This window comes from Drosophila takahashii, chromosome 3L (genome assembly GCF_030179915.1).
Source record: "Drosophila takahashii strain IR98-3 E-12201 chromosome 3L, DtakHiC1v2, whole genome shotgun sequence".
NCBI classification, from domain to species: Eukaryota; Metazoa; Arthropoda; class Insecta; order Diptera; family Drosophilidae; genus Drosophila; species Drosophila takahashii.
Genome location: NC_091680.1, coordinates 25,552,359 through 25,572,092, shown reverse-complemented (window position 1 = coordinate 25,572,092; position 19,734 = coordinate 25,552,359). Strand labels below are relative to the sequence as shown.

The 19,734-nt window shown below is 39.7% G+C and overlaps 1 protein-coding gene across 19 annotated transcripts in view; it reads left to right on the top strand.

Annotated features, from left to right (window-relative positions):
* The window catches only part of LOC108055996 (CUGBP Elav-like family member 4), a 143,429-nt gene that overhangs the window by 54,134 nt on the left and 69,561 nt on the right, over positions 1-19,734 (top strand). The window contains exons 1-2 of one of the 19 annotated variants that reach the window (XM_070215806.1): positions 16,554-16,958; positions 17,018-17,156. The exons of 17 other annotated variants lie outside the window; for them this stretch is intronic. The gene's annotated coding sequence lies outside the window, so the exon portion shown is untranslated. Of the gene's footprint in view, positions 1-16,553; positions 16,959-17,017; positions 17,157-19,734 lie in introns of those variants that run through there. One more of the 19 variants, XM_070215807.1, reaches the window with a different exon arrangement.

Sequence of the window (19,734 nt, the reverse complement as noted above, 5' to 3'; positions counted from 1 at the left end):
GGAGAATTGAATAAAAATATCGGATTCTTAAAATGTAGGATTTTATAAGATTGAAACGATGATCAAATTAATATTATGTGACATCAATTTTGACTATATATGTAAACAATGTAAATGTAATGTAAATATTAAAAGGCAAGAATATATAAAGAATTTTTTTTTACATTCAAATCTTAACCATTTAAATTTAAATCATTTTACTAAAATATAAATAAAATTTTCTTAAATATTCCATCAATCCCGTTTTTAAAGAATGCCACTCTTGTTCATACAACAGGGAACTAAGTGAATATTCTGACCTTGTTAGCCACTCACCCTACTGCGTTTTACCTAGATATTTCAATGAACTTTTCCGCCACCATCCCATATACCGCATCTTGTCTATCACTCTTTTCTTGCGCTGCTCACGTTTCGTTGTGGATTTTAAATTAAAAATACAGTGAATTTTGTGCGGGTTGTGCGGGCTGGCGAGCGAAACAAATAAAAACAACGGAAAGAAGACAAACAACCCCGCCCATCTGGGGCGGTTAGCCATTTTTATGGCGCCTAATTGCACATCGCTCCCTGAGAGAAATGAGAGAGACGGGGGGGCGGTCCAAACGTGGAAGGACTCGCACTCGCATTCGTGGGCGGGAAGGACTCGACCGGGCCTCGGCTGTTATAATCATAAAATTGCTTTTGTGGCGTACAAACCGGTTATATTGCTCCCGTGTGATATCCCCAACGCCCCCCTCTTTTTTTCTCCCTCAGTTCCAGTGCTCCCGAGTCCGCTTCTTCATTTTCTATACAAATGAAAAATGTTGCGGTTTATTTTCATTTGGAGTTTTTCCCGAGTCCACGCGGTCTAAACATAATTTGTTGCATTAATGTTGGCCACATGCACAGGAAAATAGAGAATGAGCTCGTCCACCCCCTCTCCTAAACACACACACACACATAGTTTTTGTTTAATTTCAATGTAAATTGCTTGAGAGGGATGTAAAGTGGGTGGGCGATGTGTGTGTGCCCTGCTAATTGCTTGGAGCCCTTGAGCTAGAAATTTTGCGCATAATTAGTGGCAAATGTGCATATGGAAAATGTGTTTGGAAATTGCCCCGAAACCTGAACGGGGGTCGTCCTGTTCCTGTGTATATATATATTTTAGATTTATTGCGTGACATGGGTTGTGGACTGCGGCAGCCCCAAGAACGGAAACAATTCCACTTTAATCAATGTTAAACTGCCGCCAAGGAGCCATTCTGCCCCCCACTAAAAGTTGAAAAAGTTTTCATTATCATTTTTTAAAAGCGAAACCCAAAGCTCCTGGCTGTCAAATTTGCCTGTCACTCCATAAACCTACATTTTAGGACTTCAAATGCTAAATGCCCCATAAAATATACAGGCCAAGGCATGCTAACCGCCCGCCAAGGTGAATGGACAAACATAAAAATGAGAAATAATAATGCCATTGACAAATACAAAGCCATAAATTATAAATGCGAAATGCTTACTTATACACGAAATCTACTTTGCCTGAAAAAAAAATGGAAAGCCCAACTGACAGCGAGGGTGGGAGAGCCAAGGAAAACGGAAAATGGAAAACTGTAAACGCAACAGAAATACAAACCGCAACTTGTTATAAAATTAGTAAAATTTTCTCAGCAAACATTTACATTAACTACGAGGCCCACACACACACACACAGAAATATGTATTCCCAGGCATTCAGGACACCCTCTATTCCTTCGTCCTTCGCGCCGCAAGGACTTCAAAAGACCCATAGAAGCGTAACAAGGAATAAGGAGAAGAAACCAAAGCAGTTGCAAAAATAAATAAAAAGCAAACGAGACCTGAGCCTGGTCCCAAAAGTATTAAGAGAGCAAAGCAATTAAAATATGAAAATGTACAACTTTCATCTTTTTGAGCTCATTGCATAAATCATTTCGAATGCCTGACAGGGCATTGTGGGGGGTGGTGGGTGGTTTATGGCGATTGCTGGCGTTCCCACCCACCCTCTGACATTCAAATTTACTGTGTCGCTTTTGCTACTAATCAGCATAAGTCCTTGCCAAGCGCACAAATGCTGCCCGGCCAAAAACCGAACAAAAAGTGATTTATTTCGAAATTGCCTTTGCTTTTACCTGTAGCTACTTCTTAGGGATGGGCAGGACCTACAGACAGTATAGGACATAATTATAATCATTGCCACCGCGGTCTCAATTGTAATTATAAGTAAGAAACTAAGCCAACGGGGAGACCTGCCTTGATGTTGGCCCCCTGTCAGTTGTCCCCGCCAATTTCCAATGCCCCCGGGGCAGTGTGCTCAAAATGTTCCATATAGAGGGGAACTCCCTTATTCCCATGCTCCAAGTACCAAGTGCCAAGTACATGGATGCGTGTAGAGGGAATGTCTCTTCATGTCGCCTTCAATTAAAAGTTTATACAAATTGCCAGCAATTTGTGCGCGACTCGGTTAATTGCCCAGGCCAACTGCTGCAAAGGTATCATTAGATTAGATGGCAGAGGGAGGGGAAGGAGGTTTGCCGAAAAAAGGTGTTGCTCTGCAAAGTTGTGGAAAACTTTTGGTGCGCATCGCTGGGCCCTGCTTATATGTATATTTCAATTTTCATGTGCAGCGCCGTGAAAATTAATTGTTATCGAAAGGAATAAATATTTAAATCGGGCAAATCGGTAAAAATTCAACAAATTGGCCAAAATCCAGCTCAGACTGTCGGGCATTTGCATATTCCGCCTGATTTTGTTGTAAACTCTCAACTTACAGCGTGTAACAAACTAACGAACACGAGAATCAAAAATCAAATTTAAAACCAAAATAATTGAAGTATAGGCAGGCGTTTTGAGCGTTGCATATACATATATTTATTTATATATATATTTTTACAGATAAATACTCTGTACACACAATTCGAGCGGTAAGGGGCGCTGAGTCGAGGGCTTGATCCACCCGAACGAGATGTGCGTATATAAACACAAGTATAACCAATCAAAAATCCAATTAAAATTGAGGAAAATTCGATTTGCATGTAAAATATGGAAAAAAAGAGAGACGTGAAACGAGAAGCGAAGAGAACTCTCTCGCCCCGCACAAAAACGAGGGTTGAGGAGGTGAAAACATAAAAAATATTTGGTATATGCGAAATTGAAAAGCCTGAAAAAAGGGCAGCTCGACACCAGGAGAACTCGACTCTGTTGGCACTGGATTGATGTGAATTGTGAATAGGGATCTGGCACCAAATAAAAAAGCGGCAAAGGCGGGCGGGAAAAAATGCAAATAATAATATAAAACAAATTTTGTTACCCATACCAAATAAAATGGCGATATAGTTTGGGGCTCACGAATTGATTTGTCTGGAGGAGTTTAGTGCCTTAAATCTATTTATTGTGCGCATAATTTAATCTTGTTTATTTTTCTCTTTTCCAGGTAAGTTCAAGTTCTCTCTACCAGAAGTTTTAGCCTTAAGCTCGCAGTAAGTTTGTGATCTACTAACAATACCATTCAACAGTTTCATAAAATAGTTATGCCCAGAATCTTTTCAACTGAATTCCCAAATTCTTCACTCTGCAACCTAAGAATTTCTTTCTCCTATGTTGACTGTTTTTTATTGCTGCTCCCTGCATCTGTGTTAGCTGCGTTTGAGATGCTCTCCTGAAAAAAGGGGTTGACTTCACCGCGGAATTCGGCTTAGTTTGGCTCATTTGTGCATTTGACACTTTCCATTGAATTGGCCAAAAAGCAATTTATTTAGCAAATTATTAAGCACATTACGTATAGAGGCCTTTGTCGATTTAATTAGTTTATTATTTGCGTTACTGTGTGTTTGTGTGGTAAAATTGCGAATTATTATTGTTTAGCTGTTGTTAATAACTTTGGCGATGGCGATTTTTAGCGCGACTACGATTTTAATTGCGTATTTTTGTGCGCCCTTTTCGCACAATGAGGGCTAGTGTGTGTGTGTGTGTTTTGTGTGTGTGTGGCTGAGTGTTAATTAATTTTGTGCTTGAATCGCCGTCAGTTGCATTTGCAATTGACTGCAAAACGGCAAGTGCAAAGTGACCCCAGGATCGTTGCGTCGCCGTTTAATTAGTCCTCAGTTTCCAATTAAATATTGCTCTTGCACTAATTAAATTTCACTTTTTGTAGCTCTTCCCCTTTGCACGAAACCCATGTAATTTGTACAAAATTAATTAGAAATGTCCCCCGTTCTCCCTGTCAACCCTCTCAACTCACTCATCTCGCATCGAAGTGAAGTGAAGGCGAGCACGCAAAATCAAATCAAATCAGAGACTGTCGCCGAAAGCGTGGCTAAGAAAAATAACTCAAGGTAAATAAATAATTGAATTTGTAGGGGTATGATATATGTCCCTATTAATGAAATACCACACAGTAGAATATATGTTTACACAAAATAGTTTATAGTTTTATTATTATTTTATTTCACAAGTTTTATCTGGTCAGGATCACTGCTGGCATTCAACTAACTTCGCTCTCAGCTCACGACTCGAACCAACCCCCGACTCTCTGAGAGAGTGAGTGTGGTGAGATCGCAAGAGAGAGAGTAAGCTCTACAACAACAACAACGTACTCTAAGAATATTCAGGAATGTTCTAGAAGGAATACAATAACTTATACATACATACATACTACTACGTAGCCATCCTGCTACAATTCGGCCGTCCTGACATTTCAAGATCCCCTGATCTTGGTTTAATTTACAATTGATTTCATCTAAAATTATCTTACATACTATCAGTCTTTAGATTTACAATTCTTTGGATATATTTACAGCTATTTTCGTTTACCAATCCAATGCTTAATATTTTGACTACTCCAGACTCCTTGATAAGGGCAACGCGACAATTGAAAACCTTCCACATCTTTTATTACATACCTATCATTTCTCAAAACTTTATCTATAACATAAGGACCCTTGTGTTTGGGTATTAGCTTCCTTGCGACTCCTACTGCATTATCGAAATTTTTCACCATAATATAATCTCCAACTTTGTACTCTAAACTATCCTTCCTTTTTTCATTGTATCTTCTTTCGTTGTCATTTTGTAATTTGATTTGCGATTCCACTCCATTTTTCCTAATTTTGTCTAAATCTCTAACATCACTAACATTATCTAATTCTTCTAACTTTTGCCTCAATTCATCAATAACTTTTCCTTTCTGTTCGATTCCAAACAACATTTTACTCGGCATTTGTGCAATGCTTCTTTGCTTTGTATTGTTCAATGAAAATTCAACGTCCTCAACAACTGTATCCCAATGCAGTCCTTTTTCCGGATCTGCTAATTTAGCTATCATTGGCCCAATTATTCTATTAATTCTTTCCACCTGCCCATTGGCCTGAGGTGACCCAGTCGCAATTTTTACGTGCTTAATATTATATTCTTCGACAAATCTTCCAAACTCTTCCGATGTAAAACAGCTTCCTCTGTCCGAAACGATACATGTTGGCCTGCTGTACGACCTAAAATAATCTTTCATTGCTATAATAACTTCTTTCGTGTTCGTCGTCTTTGTTGCATATAGCCTAACGTATTTAGTAAAACCGTCTATCACCACAAACAAATGTTTCTTTGATCTTCCATTATCAACCGGTCCGTAATGATCGATATGTATAATTTCGAATGGCACATTTCCTTTTGGTATGCTGTGCAACATTCCTTCCCCTTTTCCTGACTTTGGCGAATATGCCACACATCTCAAACAATTATCAATATGTCTAACAACTTTTTCTTTCATATTCGGAAACCAATACGTCCTAACAATAGCATCCATAACCTTGTCTCGTCCTAAATGACCTAATTCATTGTGATATTTGTATAATATCTTGTCCTCCATTTCTCCTGGCACACAGAATAACAATTTCCCATCATTTGATTTTCTATAAATAACTCCATTTCTCATCTCAAACATTTTATCTTCCTCTTTTTCTAACTTTTTCCTAACATCTTTCAACTTTTCATCTTTCGCTTGACAAATAATTAAATTGTCTTCAAAACTATTCGTTTCTACTACCAGTATATTCGTATTCCTACTTAACGCGTCTACGTGTTGCATAAGTTTTCCCGATTTATGAACTAACTCAAAGTCATACTCAAGCAATTCTAATGCCCATCGTGCAATTCGAGGGTTTAACTCAATCCTATTTAATGTTAACGTCAGTGAGTTACAATCAGTAACTATTCTAAATCGTCTACCCTGCACATAAATTCTAAATCTTCGTAGAGCATAAATTATTGCTAACGTTTCAAGTTCAAAACTGTGATATTTTGCCTCGTCTTTTGTTGTGGCCTTTGAAAAATAAAAAATAGGGTGCAACTTTTTATCCTCTTTCCTTTGTAGTAAGACCGCTCCAAAACCTTGTGCGCTTGCATCTGTATGCAATTCTATCTCGTCTTTATAATAATATAATCCTAACACTGGCGCTTCAACTAACATTTTCTTAAGCATCTCAAAACATTGTAGTTCCCTTTCTTCAAATGCAAACTCTTTATCTTTCTTTAACAGGTCATATAATGGTTTTGCGATCATCGAAAAATTCTTAATGAATCTCCTAAAATACGAACATAAACCTAAAAAGCTTCTAACACCATGTACTTTATCTGGAACAGGGAAATCTCTAACAGCTTCTATTCCTTTATCATTAGCTTGTATTCCCTTGCTGGTTACTAAAAAACCTAAATATTGTACACTTGCTTGTAAAAACTCACATTTGTCCATTCTCAATTCTAGTTTGTTTCTTGCTAAACGATCAAAAACTTCCCTAAGAACATTTAAATGTTCCTGTATCTCTTTACTGGCGATCATAATGTCGTCCATATATATTACTACCTTACCATCCCTAATCATGTCCGCAAAAATTGTATTAATAAATCTCTGAAACACCGCAGGAGCGTTTTTAAGCCCCATTGGCATTCGCATAAATTCAAATTGTCCTAATGGCGTCATAAATGAAGTATATTTTATTGAGTCCTTATCCACAAATACATGAAAGTAGCCATGTTTTAAATCTAATTTCGAAAATATTGTTTTATTTACTAAAGTGTCTAACAAATCGTCAATTAAAGGTAAAGGATAGTTATCTTTAACCATTGTCTTATTAAGTTTTCGATAATCCACACATAGTCGTAAGTCGCCTGTTTTCTTTTTTACTAACACTATTGGAGATGCGTACTCCGATTGACTTGGTCTTATAATTCCCTCGTTTAAGTATTCATCTAATATAACCTGTAACTTTTCTTTTTCTGTATAAGCTAAACGTCTGGGCGAACAACTAAAAGGTTTAGAATCCTCTAATCTTAATTTTATTTCACATCTAACTTCGGGTTCCTTTGGTCTTTGTTTATTTACATAACAGCTTTCTACCATTTTAATAAAATGACGCCTAACATTATAATTCACTTCATTGCCAATTTTGTAATCTGGACTTTCATCTGTAATATTAATATTAAACAATTCCCTTGCCACTAGATCTATTTCATTGCTATTCCTAACTATTTCTTTATCTGTAACTTTACTAACATTTCTAATCATCCGCCTATTGTCGCTAATTTTATCACTAACATTGCTAACTATCTGGTTTTCATGACTAACAATATCACTAACAATCTGATTTTCTTCTCTAACATTTCTAACAATATCACTAACATTTGGAGGGTTTTCAATGTTCTCAACCGTAACCATTTTCAAAGTGTCGAGGTTTAAATTAATATTACATGCTTCCATAAAATCTCTTCCAAGGACTACATCATGACTCATAGATTTGTTTGCCACAATAACTAAATGAAAATGAATTTTATTTAAATTCTTCATAACATAACACAATATTTTGCCATAGGTTTCTAAGTAACTCTTATTTAATCCATGATATAAACTTAAAACTGGTAATTTGCAAACATTTTCTGGTACTTTTGATATTTTAATAAATGAAATCGGGCTCCCTGTATCTATGAGACATTCTGTAGTTAACTTGGTATTAATATCATTCATAAAATTGATTTCAACGTATCTTACATAATTATTATTGCCTGTGTTCTTATTTTTGCTCTTCAAACACGTCGCCACAAAATGTCCCATCTCGCCGCACGCATAGCACGATCCTTTCTCCCGTTTTGACTTTCTGCACTCGTTCGCCCAATGCCCTTTGGCATTGCAATTGAAACATCGTGTCTCCTTCTTGTCCTTGAAGTCCAATGATGTCATCGGTTTTCCAACAGATTTCGGCAATCTAACATCGGCAAATGCTCGCTTTATGTGCCCAACATCCACAAAGCTTTGAATGTGCGCCAGATTGCGCAGCCCTTGATTTGTAATACCTTCGATGATGCAGCTCAACATTTCATCTCCATCAATATTAATGCCCTGAGCAAGCATTATCTTGTCGTCAACATAACTCCCGAACGTCTCGCCTGCACTCCATTTGCGATGCTCAAATTTGCGCCTTATCTCCAGCTTTGATGATTTTTCGCCAAACATTGCGATCAGCTCAGCCGTTAATTCCTCCAATGGTAACAAAACACGCCCAGCATTTGCGTGCAACCAAACATTAGCTTTGCCTTTAATTTTGCTAATCATCAACATTTTTATATAATTTCCGGTTATACCGTAGATGCTTGCGATATTATATATCCGAGTGATCCATTTGCGCGCACATGATTCGCCCGCAAACTCACACAACACTTGCGTAGCCATTCTCAAAGAAATGTCTATACTTTGATTAAAATTGTTCTCCATCTTTTCTTTCTCTCCAGCTTGGTTCTGCATGTTCACTTCCGCACAGTTTCGATTTCTGCCTCCACCTTTGTTCTGTTTGCCGTCTCTTTCGTAGCTTCTTTCACCTCTTGTTTCCTCGCCAGCTTCGCTTTCGTTTTCTCCATCTTCGCGTATATATTCCCGAACTTTTTCACCGTCTTCGCCTTTGTTGTTCTTTTCGCCAACTTTGTTCTTGCCTTCTCCATCTTCGCTATTAATTTCGTCGCCTTCTTCTACTTCGTAATCCTTTTTACCGCCGTCTTCGTTGTTACTTTTGCCGCCGTCTTCTTCCTCGAAATTCTCGATGCCGCCGTCTTTGCAGTTACTTCTATCGCCGTCTCGTTCTTGGAATTTCTCTTTGCCTCCGTCTTCTCCTTTACTTCTTTCGCCGTCTCGATTCTCCTTCATTTCGTTAAACTTATTGCGTTTTTCGCTCGGTAATTTGTTTAAACGTAAAATCAACTCCTGTTTTGAACCAGTCGTTGAACATTTTAATACACTTAACCATATTTTTAATTGTTTTATCGATACTTTGTTCAAATCCATTTTGTTCTATTAAATTGTTTCACTTTCTTAGTTTTTAAACTTGTAGTTTTTAATTTGTTTGGCACGTGATCGGCCCACTTCTGATTTTGTAGGGGTATGATATATGTCCCTATTAATGAAATACCACACAGTAGAATATATGTTTACACAAAATAGTTTATAGTTTTATTATTATTTTATTTCACAAGTTTTATCTGGTCAGGATCACTGCTGGCATTCAACTAACTTCGCTCTCAGCTCACGACTCGAACCAACCCCCGACTCTCTGAGAGAGTGAGTGTGGTGAGATCGCAAGAGAGAGAGTAAGCTCTACAACAACAACAACGTACTCTAAGAATATTCAGGAATGTTCTAGAAGGAATACAATAACTTATACATACATACATACTACTACGTAGCCATCCTGCTACAAATTCATTAGGCAAATGAAAAATCCCGACACGAAGACCTAAAGGATCGGGAGAAGGATAGATATAAATAGAAAGGAAAGGTTGGGAGGAGGTCCGCATATTGACCCAAATCCGCAGGACAACAAGACAGTCGCCTGTCAGAGCTGTTAAAAACGTAAACACACAAATAAAATACATTGTTTACCCACACACAGACAAAGACACACACATGACACCGGTGTTCAAAGGACATTACCTGCGTCACGCCCTTCTCGAGTTCAGCGCTCTCCTTTACGGCTGCTCATTAGTGACGAAAATCGAACAACCGAGCTAAAAACTAACAACGAAAACAAGCCACACATAGCCCCTTCAAAGGATCCGGAATACGGAATACGGGATTCAGGACTCAGGATGACGACGATGTCGAAAGGAGGAGGCGCTGACAAAAATACGAAAAATAACAATGGCAGCGACAAGGAAGCAAACAATACGACAGAAATAATACTGACAGGGACAGGTAGATAGGAATACATGTATATATAGGAATATATAGAAAAGCAGGACGAATGGGGCATAACAACAACCATAATAATAATGAAGCACACACCCACTCCTTATCACATTGTGGCCACATTAGAGGTGTGCGAGTGTGTGGTTAGGAGCTTTTCCTCTGGATTTTTCGTTAGTTTCAGGTTAACAAAAGCAGAGCCAGAGGGTTGTTGGCCGGAAAAGGCGGCATTATTGATTCCAGAGCGTGTAATCATCGAGATGAAATGTCACAGCGGTCGCAGCTGCGGATGTGGAAGCGTCGAATATGTATCTCATTAGCCCGTGATGGATGTTATCCAATTATCTCTAGCTTAAATACAGCAAATCCCTGACAAGCACTAAGAATATTTCGCACACGAAATTGCAACGCAGCCCCCAAAACTAAACGAAACAAAACAGGACAGCAGAGTAGAGTACAGGTAGTTTGTGGGAAGCCACTACACGCTTCATTATGCAGCAAATTAGGCCCGAGACGAGACGAGAGGAGAAATGCTTGGCAGCCGGGGGCCCGAGATGATGAAACGAAATTATGCATTATGCATGGAAAACATGCAGGCCAGATCCTGCCAGGACCAGGCCCCATTACACGTCAAGACGCGACGACAAACTTACCCAGCTTTATATGTGTATCCTTGTATCCTTGCCTGGGTCCCCAACTTTATTATTAAATCCGAAAACTTGAATCCAAGAGGTAGAGGCAGAGGCAGAGAGAGCTCAGCTCTCGGGAGTGCACTCGTTGCACAGTGAGTTATTAACACGCCTTGCCACATTTGCTGCCGAGCTAATGTGGCTGGGTTTAGTGGCTGCCCCACCTGAAAGGCCACCCCAAAACCACCCACCCTGTCTCCATTTCGGGGCCACGGCTCCTGTGCCTGTCATTATGCTAAACTAAACGGCTGGCAGTGCTAGAATTTGCACCCGCAACCAGGATGCCTCGTGCCTCATGCCTAATGCCTCATGCTTCATGCCACTTTCCACTTGCCACGCCCCCCCCCTCCCCTGTCACCCCCTTGGGCAACTGCACGTGCTTTTGCCAGGTATAACGGTAACATTTCCGTTGCAGCTTCCGCTGCTGCGAGCGCTTTATAATTATTTCGCCTGGCGGGCCTCCAGTTGATGGCATATGCTGCCTGTTGCCGTTGCCTGGATTGTCAGGACATGTACGTGTTGCACGCTGCTGCAAGTGTGTGTGTGCGAGAGAGTTATAAGCTTCATTAAGCATATGTACAGCACGTTGTAAGCCCTCTGTGCGATTGTGTGCGAGTGTCTGCTGCAATTAAGCATATTTAGCATAAGGATTTGTCATTTACGCCAAACTCACTTCCAGTGCCAGATAGTTTTGGTTCAAAAATGTATAATTAAGTGAGTGGTTTAATAAAGTCTTTAATATCCAATATCCCATATCCCCGAGCACTTCGCCCATCATCGCCTCTCCATCCAGCTTAAAGCCCAAAGCCAGAGTGGCTGACATTTCTATTAAAATCCACCAGCCCATGGTAGCCTCAAATTGCTTTGACCTTTGAGCACCAGATGCGACGACGGCCTCCCCTGGCTCATAACTCTCTGGCTTGGGGAGCGAAAAAATTCTTACACACGCACATTAAGTCACGTTTTCGCACCATTAACCCATAAAGAACGAGGAGTCGGGAAGGCGGCGGCAGAAGATTTACAAATATTGAACTTTTTTCTGCTTTTTGTTGCTGCCGGCTTTCAAGTCGTAAAGCAGTCACAAGCATATTTTATAGATTTTAATATGCGAGCGGAATACGCACATAACACAAAAAAAGAAGAGAAAAGCGAACTGCCTGACTTTTAAATTCATGCCGAAAAGAAGGCCTTATTTTCGGGCAGGTTTCTCATTCACCCTTGTCAGACTTCCGCGTTGCGTTTAGTGACTTTTTTCCCTTCGAGTGCCGTGCCCTCTGACAGAGTGTCAACGTTCCCGGTGGTTGGACTGGGAATGTGTGGCAGCTTGATAAGGGTTTATCAATGCGACACAGTAACTCAGTGATTTACTCGTGTGTGCGTTGAATTTTTTTCTAATTTTGAAAATTGAAAAAGTGACTTTTGCTTTTTTGACTCTATATCCCCGGAGTGGTTAGGGAGCGGGGGTTGTCCCCCACTCTTCCCTTAAATGTAATTGAAACCGCCTTAGACACACAGAAAAACTTAGTGGAAGATCTCGATTGAATACATAGTTTATATCTACCTTTACTTTCTCCCTACTCTTTGCTGGCAGCAATTTGCTTTAATTGTCATTACCATTGATTGCATTCGCCTGTAGTACAATCCACCGTCTTCCTGCTTCCAACTAACATTTCAATCTGCCAGCCCACAAAGTTGCCAAAAATTGTTGTGGTTCTCCCTGCTGCCAGCTTTCTGCTCCATCTTTTCACCTAGCACACACACACAGAAAATATTGTGGGAAAAAGCGCTTTTCATCTTATGAAATCATTTTTGGCTTTCAAGGATTTCTGGGCACACACACAGGCACTCGAAAGATACACCTTGCTACAGTGCTATTTAAAATAAATACAGTCTCTCTCTCTCTCGCCCACACACATTGGAAAAGCAAATAAATTGGTTTCGTAACCGCAAAAGCCAAGCGGAGAGGGGCAGTCACTTTCTCACATCAATTCAATTCAATCAGACATCAAGCATATACAATTTTCACTCGCAACACAAGAATTATACAATCAATGGCTTGCCAGCGAGCAGACTTTCAGCCTCGGCTTCAACCTGCCCCCCGAGTCCTGAACCCAGAATACAGAATCCTGGTATCTGGCTGGAGAGGAAATAAAATGCGGCAGGCACGTTGCAACACTATTACTTATTTCGCCGGGCTCACAGACAGGCAGGCGCAGACGACAAGGACGACGTCTGACTGAAATGAACTACGTTTGTTTGTGATTGTGCGGCTGTGCGCAGGTGGGTTTTCCACCCGGGTACAGGTGAGGGTACTTTTTCGGGGAATCCAGGGGGTTGGCAGTCCAAAAATGCAATAATCTTTCAGCGCCGTCGTCGTCAGCGTTTAAACGTGACTTTTAAGCATGATGTTGTAATATTTTAACTTGACTAAGAAAGGCGAAAGAGGGAAGTGGAACTGGAAAGACCATATAGCCAGGGGTTGGATCCTCCATTGTGTGCGGCTGCGAAATTGTTACAAATGCCCCCAGCGTGCATTTTATGGCCAGTGCGATAAATAAAATGTTGCAACAAACAGGGCACACACACAAACGTACAAACACATGCCGAGATGGCCAGAAATATGTGCAAATAATATGGGAGAGCCAAGGTACGAATAGTCCTTCCTGCTCCTGGGCTGCCAGACAAACAATAACATAAATTTCGTTAGCTATTTTATTTTTTAGCCTCGTTGTGTGTGTGTGTGTGCTCGTGCCAAGTAATTGTGCAATATGTTTTAGAGGCTGGCAGGCAAGAGCCTTGACCAGGATGCGGAGTTGCTTACTGGTCGCTAAGTAGTTGAAAGTCAACGGAGATCAGGCTGCCTTTAAAGGGACTCTCTGTTGCTGCAGCAGGTTAAATGTGCGTTAAATTGCTAAACGTCTTGCCAACTTTGTCGGCCATTACAATTACCGTTGGCCAGGATCTTCATCATCCACTGCTGTTTTCCTTTCCCCTCTATGCGTAATTGTAATTGCAAGCGCTTCGCTCGCTTCACCCGAAGGCCCTTCACAACCCCCTTACCCACCCCATCTATCTGTCTTGGCCGAAAGCTTAGACAAGTTTGCTGCTAAGCCAACATAAGACCCGAAAGCATTTCATATACCAAAACGGAAAAGGCAACAAACTGCAAAACTTGTGTTGCTGTATTTGTCCGGGTGATTGTGTAGCTTAGGGTGGACCCAATGTTTCGAAGTTATCGTAATTTATGTATAGCAATATTAATTCTTAAACAACTTATTTTAATGAATTAGAAATAACTAACGCTAAAATGTATTAAAATTTTACATTTAAAAATATTTAAGATATAAAAATATGGTATAAATTATTCTGAAAGTTTACAACAAAAATTTAAATAATTATTTAAGCACTTTAAAAAAGCGAAATGAAAATTGGAATTTTTCTAACTAAATCTTTTTTAAGTGTCAATAGATTTAAAATATTTTAAAATTTTCATTGCGCTTACGTATTGTTCACGTTTGAATATATTCATATTTAATGCTCCCGCGTTAAATCTTAAATGGTACGAAACTCTTTTTCAAATCCCTTGTTGTGAAACTCCAACGTTAATACGAATAAGGTCCACCTTAACTGTATCTCTGCGTGGTTCAGTCCGTTTCTGTTGTTTTCGTTGTGGTGTTTGTCTTAGTTAAATTCCAAAAGGCGTAACGGGGTAACGAGGGGGGTGCATTGAGTGCGGCTTAAGTGTTCATCGACTCAACCGCAGCAGAAACTCTGCTCCGAAAGGGAGGTCCTTTTGCGCTCCTTTCCGCATCCTTGCCATTCCTACAGTCCCTCGCCCTCCCCCGCCCAGCTGTCAATAGTCTGAGTCTGCTGCAAGTTCAATTAATTGCGCGCAACGAACAAACAAACAAACAGAAAAGGCAACAACTACAACTACAGCAACAAGGAAAAGCAACCACAAAAATTAAATTAAAGTAGAGCGCACCCCCTCAATCTACCCCCTTTCTCACCCTCTCTCTCTTTCTGCCCTACCCTTTCGTGTAAATGAGTGATGTGCATGAAGAGCGCTAAAACACTTTTGTTTGCCTGTGTGAGTGGGGCTGTGAATGTGTATGCTTGTATGTTTGTGTTTGGGGCTAGATGAAGACGTATGGTTATTGTGATGACTCTAGGAAAATTGATAAATATTGCAAAACGCACTAGCACACACACATGAGGAGAGAGAGAGGGAGAGAGAGTGAGAAGGGTGGGAAATATAATTTAATTAAAATGTTTTATGTAAGACATGTTTATTGAACCATTTTATGTTAAAACTTCCCAAAGCAATTTGATTGACGAACTTGACTTGGTTGTTGGCTGATGCAATGTCCTTTCTGCCCCTTTCTCCTTTTCTCCCTTTCTCTCTGTTGATTTTATTTGTTGATTTGTGGCATCAGCTGCTGTCAAGGTGTTGAAGATGAAGAGTGTTCTACGCCTGAAGTTTTGCATTGATTTGCTACTTGGAGAGTGTTGTTTTCCCAGAGTTAAGTCAGGCAATATGTATTCAATTATGGCTGCTTGGGGCGGCGGGAGGAAAAATGATGGAGGACTTTGTTTTTCACATCTAGAAGGGGTATTTCTAGTTTAATTCCGCACCCTGCCTATTTACGAAAATCTTTTATCCTTAATCCTTAATCAACTGTTGTGATAATTCTTTGGCCATACGCCCTTATGTTTTGCTAACATATAGACTAGTTACCCTTACTATTATTATATATCGATATATCGTAACCACCACTATTACAGTAAATACGCATATGCCGTGTGTTGTTGTCGTGTATTTTATAATATTTACTCAACTCTTTATTACGTAACCATAAACGGATAATATTCCATCAAATCAGTGTGCGATAAAAATGCAGACATATCAAACTTTGATGCTCTTTAATATCAGACCATATGTACCCGTAAATATTCGTATTTTATTAAAGTTTTAGCTGATTTTTCCTTTCCATTCTAACACCCAAACTGTTCCTACCCCGCATATTTATCTTAATTACATTTTCCGTTTATTTTCCCCCAATAAAATTTTATACCTCTGTGTTGTTGTTTCTTGATGTTGTGCGTACAGTTTACCACTGCAAATAATCGACACAATTCAGGAAAGACTTAAACGATTATGCTAAATGTTGTGATATATCTACTCCTATTTACGTACCTCTTCAAGCGACTTGCCGCAAAAATTTAAATAGCAATTTTGTACTGTTGTGCCACGTAAACACTTGTTGTGCATTGTTTTCGTGTTGCTCTTTTCCGTAGTATAAATACATCAAAATTAAATAAAAGAAAAAACTGAAAATTTACAACAACAAATATGCCAATTAATTAACAATATGCCACAACTTTGACAACGTAAATATTTTTACTACAAAAAACTCACGCCCAATCAGAAAACCCAAACAACAACAGAGATTATAAAACTTTATTTATTCTTACTTTTCTCTTTCTTTTTTCTGCTCTTCTCTTTTTTTGCAAAAACTTTGAAAAACAACAAAAACCAAAAATGAAAACGAAAACCCAAAAATCTGTACACGAATTTAGCAATCGGCCTGAGAAGCATCGAAACGACGGCGTTCAACTAAAGGCGGTGTTCACAATGGAAGCTTGGAGAATCCATCCGATCCCAATTACCAAATAACCGAGTAACTCGACGATTGCATAAATGCAAGAGGAGAGGCCCCAGCAAACGTCCATGACAATTAGACCTTAATCTGTGCTCTAAAGGCATCAAAGTTTGTTAATGTAAACAGTTTCATTAGGCGGCGATAAGTAGTCGCCATAAGCCGTGCCTCAAGTAGACAGAGCTTTAAGCCCTCCAGTTCAAACCGAAACGAAGTGCTGAGCCCCTAACTCGACTACAGGGAAATCCCATTTAAGTTAAAAACCAGAAATAGGATATATAAATATAAAGTAACTACTAATTCTCCGTAACATTCCAAGAATGATAAAATAAGAAAGCACGGTGCATAAGTTACTAAAGCAAAACAACTAAAGTAGACAAAGTCTGGCAATACAACCAAAAAGTAAGCATTGAATATTTACATAAAGTCCTCCAATAAGATATATTTCTTGTAAGCTTCAGTGAGGTTTACGGCCGTGTCCTTTAGCCATTTCAAAAATCTCCAGCAAAGAGTTATAAAACGGAGACAGACCATATAATTATACAAGCGTATGCAGGAGAACTCTGTCTAGCGCCCATAAACTTTAAATTCCGCTTTATCGTGAGTTGCCCCTTATTATACACACATATCTTGTACATATATAGATGAAATAAAAAACAAATCTGTACAGACATAAACGACAGCCACAAAAAGGACATTCTCCGGGTGACATTTTCCTTTTTCCGACGACTTTCCTTCTTCATTTTTTTCCTTTTTCGTTTGCTGCCCTCCTTCTTTAAGCATTTCACGTGAACTGCGGACACTTTTATGCGTTTGAAATGAAAATGCCATGTGCCATTAACATTATCCCTGACGCGTCACTACTTAAAATAAAAATTTCTATATTTTTTACACATTTATTTATATAAAAGGAGCCACGACGTCAGCGGCGAGCACCTTTTGGTCGTCGCTCGCCTTTTATAGCCAATTTCTGGTTACCCACAGTGTGCAGCCAATTTCATGTCGAGCTGCAGCCGCAGCAGAACCAGCGCAAAATGATAATCCCGGGGTCATAAAAAATTTTTACTTTATATTGACTTTTAGTGTGATAGTCAAGCCAGCGGAAAAAAGCGGAGACAAGGTGCACATGAAATGTTAATGGCTTGTCAAGATTGCCTTTCCAAGTGGCGGGTGTCTCTGGCTGCGGATGCCGATGCTGTAAATTCTGAAGGTGAAGAAGCTCAAATTTATCACCGCCTGCAAAATGAAATGCAAATGCATGCTCTCTGTCTCGCAGCAGCACGTTTCAAAATCGCGCTTAAAATACTGTTGATACTGAAGTTTTTAATAGTTCAAAAGGCTATTCAATTACCCTTTGTGGCAAAAAGAAAAGCCTTTAAATTTTTAAAGAAAAAGTTATTTTAATTTTTTGCGTAAGATTTCGGCAGTCCTTTCTTCGCCACTCAGAAAGTCAGACAAAAGTTTATCCCTTTCAATATTAATTAACACTTCAATACCACAGCGGCGAAGACAAAGTTTCTGCCTTCTTCCTATTTCCGCTCGGTCTGCCTTTGACTTTTGGCCCTGGCCAAAACCAAGCGAAAACGAAGGCCAAAACTTTTGTGCCTAAAAATGTGACTATGGAAATGTCTGGCACTGCAGCCGCACACAAATTTGCGCTGACACTAATTAACAATTAGGCGCATTTTAGCGACTCTTGGCCCTTTTCCGCATTCCCAATGAAAACCCCGCTCGGCTGTCAGCTGGGTTAACTTTTGAACTACTTACAAGGCTAATAACTAATTTACTGCTAACTTTGGCTTAGGGCTAGGCTCTCGCTTTCGCCAGAATTCGTATAACTTCGCCGGTTTGTCCCCAGCCTATAGTCGGGTTTTACGCTTATTATGGAAGAATTTCAAACTGACAAATAAACTCGAAAGCTCAAAGTCGCCGGAAGCAGGCCCAAAGGATTCGCGACACAATGACAACAAAGACGAGAAAAGAGCAAGGAGCCAGGAGCTGTGGAAGCTGAGTTATCTCTAGTCATATTTAAACGTCACAAAGACTGGGGAGACTTTTGACAATTGCCACACAATTGCCGGGCGACGACACCAACTGTTTGCCGGCGACGCCGCCGTTGAGGGACTCATAAAGGGAGCATTTAGCTTATTTGCCGTATAAATACTGACACCTCCCCTGACTTTCAGACATTCTGTCTGTCTGAGGGCCAGCCATAAAAATGGGATGTCGTCGACGATCCAGTGCCGCCTGCAGGCGCACTTGGACCAAACGAGACGAAACAATTGCCGGCAAAATTGATGGGGCAGCATAGCATTTGCCACATCTGGTCCCACTGATTCGGCTCGAACATATGATATGGCCGAAGAATTGATTGTACGAGGGGTAATTTACATTTTAATCAAAGCTTTCGGAGGGGGATGAACTCCCTTCGCGCTGAGAGTCTGGAATATTTTTACATTAGCCTCGTTACATGTCAAATGAGTGTCACTAATTACATATTAATTAGTTTCCTTTTACCAGTCACTCACCCTCACACTCCCCAAAAAGGGCACATCATCAATCAAAGCGAGTAGAGGGCTCTAATAAAATCGGGAAAAATGCAAATGAAAAACTACTCTAGGCTTAGGCACAAAGTGCTGCCTGCTTTACGTAATCAATGTATACATATATATATTTCTAATTAAATTTTCATTACAAGCTGCTAAGAAAGTCGGGCCTATCAACGTGAAGAGCCAGTTGAACTGTTGGGCAGCACTAAGTATACGATTTGGCGCTCATTTACCCATTTCCTGCCTAAGTAATTACAATTTCAATAATTTATAGCAAAATAAACGTGGTCAGATGAGAGGATAGGATACAAACACATAAATACGGGATAGCATCAGGCTGAGAATGGGGGTGGATTTCGTTTTCAATCAGTTTTTGCCAAGCAAATATTATTCCAACACAGCTCGGCACAGCGTCTCCCACAAAGTTTTGTAATTATAACGAAGAGCTTGAAAATCCCCACAAAATAATTAATAACTTAAACATATTTACATAGCATTTTGAGCTATCTGCAGTAATCAGATTAAAACATTTTCAGATATGAATTGGTCGCATTACGGAGGATCTTCATTTGTAGCTTAGTTCGTTCTCAGAATGTTGGCTAAGCTGTGAAAATTAATGGAGTATTTAT